Consider the following 5,487-nt stretch of genomic DNA (forward strand, 5'->3'; position numbering starts at 1 on the left):
AGCCACCAGAGAAGTCTTCTATGTAGTTCCTGGCTAGCAGGGCTGATTTTTAGGTTAATTCTTATGTCCTACCACCACTTGGGAATCTCCAAGTTGTCTGTTCCATGCCATCAGGATCTCTCAGGATTGCTGCCAGACCACAGCTCCTTATGTATCTTTTTCTGGTATTTTCATGCAAATTCTTCTGCTAGTTGGGGTTTTTGGAAGGAAGGTTGGGCATTCCTACTTCCATAGTGATACTGCCTCAGAAACCCAAGGAGGGGTCGCTATGAGTCGGGGCCGACTCAATGGCAAACAACAACAACAGTTGGGGTTTAGTCTACTTCTATATCCTTCCCTTCAAGTCTCAGGGGTCCAAGATTATCTTCTGTGTCTGTGTTAATTGGTTTCCTTTTTCTTTGTTGAAGAGGGTCTGTGCAGTCTTTCTGCCTAGTCCACCATCTTGCCGGAACTCCAAGAGCTGGAATCTTAACAAAATATTTGTTGAATGTTCTTCACTTTCTTATTAAAGACATTTAGTATTCATGAAGCCTTCCAACTTCCTGTTTTAGTTTAAACAAGGTTATTTCTGAGACTACATGCAGCTTTTTTCTTTGGATAGTTTTTAATAGGATAATGGGTTAAGACCATGGCTTCATGCATTTCATGTCATTTCACAGTTTTTTTTTTTGTTAGGATATTTGTTCAGTGTGCTCTAGTATGTATTTGAGCATGCTTTGCTTAGACTAGATAGTAGTTCTTGCAATATTAAAATGTATATATGTTTCCTTGGTCTTGATTAATCATTGGCTGTATGTAAAAATCTAGTTTCTAAATCATGTCCCTCCAGATCGCTGAGTGCTTTGCTGTAATGTCTTTTCATATCTAATATTCCTAATGAGAATTTCAAGCCAATAAGTTCTCTTTATTTTTAGATGACTTGTTTGTGTTTGTATGCGTATGTGTGCTTGTATTTACTATTGTGATTGTTTTCTCTTTCTATAAACTTTTATTTAGTTCTTGAAATTTTTAAATTTCACAATTTTGTGGCTAGCTGTGTATGCTTTTTATTCATTCAGCCAGCTCAGTAGATATTCAGCCTTTCATTCTAGTGATACATATCTTTCATTTTCTTTTTCTTTGGGGGGTTGTGGGAGGTCAGAATAGGGTCAATTATCCTTTTTTACATTTCTAATAAGTGAATGTTCAGCATCCTTCGCTGTTTTTTCATCTCATAAATAATTATTATATATATTATCTTTTTCTGTGTTCTGAGAGATATTTCTTAGATTACCAATTTGGTCTTCTGAAGTTTCTATTTCATTTTCCAGCCTCCTATTGATATTAAAAATGTTAACAGTTAACATTTTAAATTTCCATCAACACCTCCTTTTCTGTCCTGCTGTCTGCTACTTTTCCACATAGCATGCATTTATTCTATGGATGGAATATCCTCTTTATTTCTCTGACTAAATAAACTAATTTTTTTTTCTTCCTCTTCTTTACATTAATCACTTTCTTGTGGGGTCATTCATCATTGGACCTATTTATCCTTGTTCTTCTCATTTGTGTTGTTTTCCATTAAATGCAGAAGGTAAAGTTTTTGTTTAGTCATTCCTATCTGAAAAAAAAAGGATTAGGCCAGTTGGGGGCGCTATTCTTCAGGGTTTTATATTTGCTACCCTAACAGCTTTCTTCCTTGTAGGAAAATGTGAAATGTGATTCGTGGGTCTTTTAACAGTGTGTTGTTGACATAATTCATTTTTAAAAAATAAAGTTGGGGGAGATTATTGGGAGAGCAATAGTCCACCCCACCGCACCCCACAGAACCACAGATAGGAAACAGTATAGCACAGTGCAGTGAATAAATTCTGGAGCCAAGCCTGTCCAGTTCAGATTCGGACTCTTGTCACTAACAATTTCCGTAACACGTTTAACTTCCTTGTGCCTCAGTTTCCTATTCTGTTAAATAAAAATAGACTCTTTAACATAAAGCTGTAGTAAGTTACATATAAAAAAATACCTGGCAGAGTAAACACTCAGTAAATACTAACTTAAAAGTAACTTATAATAAAGCATTTTAGTATAAAAATATTTTCATATATTTTTCTCCTTAGGAGAACTATTTTTCCTTTGGTTTTATTTCAATCTGTTAGAGTTCTGAATTTGTATCCAACCCTGTTACTGCTTCTAAGGCAAACTCTAACCTTCTGCCCCCAGGGCAAATCAGCTATTATCTTTAGTGAGCTCTGGTCCAGGAGCTCTGGTTGTTCAATGGTTAAGAGCCTGTCTGCAAACTGAAACCAGCTGCTCCATGGAAGAAAAGACCTGTCAATCTACTCCAGTAAAGATTCCAAACCAAAACCAAGCCCTTTGCCATTGGGTCAATTCCAATTCATAGCAACCCTATAGGACAGAATCCTACAGAAGCACACTGCCATATCTTTCTCCCCTGGAGCTAACCATTGACTGAGCACTTTAACCTCTGTACTACCCAGACTCCTTCTGTAAAGATTACAGCCTTGGAAATCCTATGGGGCACTTCTACTCTGTTATATAGGGTTGTTATGAATTGGAATTTACTCAACGGCATATAACGTCTTCAGGTTTAGCTTTAATTTGACCATTATTACCAGTCCTTTCTGAGGATTGTTAAAAGTGGGGAAGAGGAGAGAAAGAAGAAGGGCTGATTTGTCAAACTCTTTCTTTCAAGAATGGTAAAACTTATGAATGGCCAATGCTATTACTAATAATCATGATGGCCAATTTCCACTCTCTCTAGTTCTCTACTCTGAATTTTGATTATTTTTAGGACTTGGGCAAGATGAATGACTTCCAGGTTTGCTGCAGTCCTCTCTTGGATTGTGTCCTAGGCCACACTGTACTTTATCTATCAGTGCTAATCCATCTCCTTTCTTCATTTTACTTATTATAAACAATAACAGTCAAGGGATATAATTTTTCCCATCCCATGGATTCATTCCCCTCTGTAAAACTACTATATGAAACAAGGGTCATTTTTTTTTTTTTTTTTAATCCTGGCATCTCTAGATTGATATCTGTGTCAAACATATCCTTTAGTTCAAATTTATAACTTATTGGCATTTAATCTTTGTGTCTAGTTTTATCAATCTTGTAGTTTATATTTATATATTTTTGTTTTATATTAGCATTTGAACTTCTCAGAATTAATTTTTACTATGAAAAAGAATAGTAACTAAATGTGTATTTTAATATCTGTGTATGTGGCTATAAATTTTAATATTATTTAATATACTAACAATTATTTGTGTTATTTTAACAATTATGAATAGAATGCACTTTCACCAGGGCCAATCTAACTTAATATACATTCATATTTGTTGTTACTAAATTTTAAAATCATTTTTCCTGCATAACACTTCACGGACATTTGGTTTTCTCTCTCTTAAAAATAAAATCTGTGTACTTTGAGAACAATACATCCACTCAAAAATCCTATTAAACAGTCAATAATATATTGTTGTTGTTTGCACATATTACACATATGCAATATAAATCTTTTTGTAAAAAGAAACCAATACTTAGGTGATTAGAACAGACCTGAGAAATGTAATTGGAACATTTTTACCTTAAAGGTCAAAAGGTTATGGTTTAAGTAAAGGAATAGATTTACCTGCCAACAGAAAAGACCATATACTGGGATGAGCTAAGACAAGTACATTATTCAGTCTTCTACCTTACTATGTGGTTGGCAAGTAGTTTTCACATATGAGCTAAAAATGAGGAGAAGACTCTACAGTGAGACAATGCTCCTGACTATTGTAAACGATGGCGGTGCACCAATTTTCAAAATTGTTTCACTTAAAAACTAAACATTGGTTTTCTACACACTGTTTTAGGATTCTCAGGCTTCTTTGATTCAGTTTGGAGGAAACATTTGTGGAGTTTAAATTGTTCCTGGCAATTCTACACTCTGCAACATTTTAAGCAAATGCATTGTATACCAAACTCTACCACATAATGTACAATCACGTCTATTCATGGACTGTTTTTACTTTTTGGTAGGCTTGATACTTGTGCTTTCCTAGTAAATGGACAATAAAAACAGTTAAAAGTGAAATTTAAATTATTAGCTGGTTGTGTCTCAAAGAAAATGTCTATTCGTATTGAATTAAAAATATAAATAATGTAAAATATATAGTAAAAGAGCAGGCAGACCAGAAAATGAAGTTTGGTCCTTAGGTTTAACTTTCCCTTTTTTTTATCAGATATAAACTGAGTTTGAAAGGCCATCATTTGGTTCATTATGTGTTTTTGTTTTTGCTTTATACTTTATGGGTATAAATGTAATAAAATCAAATAGCCTATCCTAACAAGGGAAAATTGGTACAATTTAATATCAAATGGATGTTCATGAACTGGAATTGGACTTATGAGTAGATTAGAAAAGTTACCTCTGTTATTTATTTATTTTAATCTCACCCCTTAGCAATTTTGTATAATTACAAAATATCTATGAAGACCACAGCATATGGATGATATCTGTATCAAATATATTCTTTAGTACATATTTATAACTTATTGGCATTTAATCTTTACATCTAGTTTCATAAATCTTGTAGTTTGTATTTATATATTTTTGTTTTATATTAGCATTTGAACTTCTCAGAATATATTCCCCACTTCATTCTCCTTATTAGGAGATTTGGGTGACAAAGTATTCCTAGAAGTGTTGCATGATCTCCAACTTGACACTAAGGAGTATTTATAGTGGTTATTCTAGGAATATTTGGCTGTTCCTGTCTTGATTTCTGTTTCCTATTCCACTTGAAGAACTTCAAAGGCCTTCACATCCAGTCCCAACAGACAGTGATTGGTAGGACCTCCAATTACTGTGAGTTACATTAGTCAGGTGAAGAGTTACCTTTTATTATTAAATTTTATAAATGGGCTGAATTAAGGTAAACCTGTACATTATTTTCTTTCTGGAAATTAAAAAGATTTACACTCAATGCTTTAAGGAAGTATATTTTTGCTTCCAGCTGTCAAAACAAGCTGTCATTCCAATTATCTGGAGTGCCTATTAGACAGTTTTTAATAAAGTTTCAACTACTTTTTCCTGATTTTTAATGAATGGCATCCTTTACACACCTTTTTTAGTATGTGTTCTATCACCCCCACAGAATTCTTAAATTAGGTAGAAAATATTAAATATTAAATAATTTAATCATAGAAGGCTTTACATTTTTCCATAGTGCCTAGTGCCATTGTTTTCATTAGTTGCTGTTGAGTTGATTATGACTCATGGTGCCCCATGTGTGGAGAGTAGACCTGCACCACAGAGCTTTCAAGGCTGTGAACTTTTGGAAGCAGATAACTAGGACTGTCTTCCAAGGTACCTCTGGTGGATTTGAACTGCCAACCTTTAGGCTAGTGATAGAGAACTTGAATGTGTCACCAAGGGAGAACTCTAATTTAAGTCTCTAATCACACTGGGTTACAGGTAAGGAGAGACAACTCAGGAAC

This window comes from Orycteropus afer, unplaced genomic scaffold, assembly GCF_000298275.1.
Source record: "Orycteropus afer afer isolate SDZICR_OR568_19922 unplaced genomic scaffold, OryAfe1.0 scaffold00011, whole genome shotgun sequence".
Taxonomy (NCBI): domain Eukaryota; kingdom Metazoa; phylum Chordata; class Mammalia; order Tubulidentata; family Orycteropodidae; genus Orycteropus; species Orycteropus afer.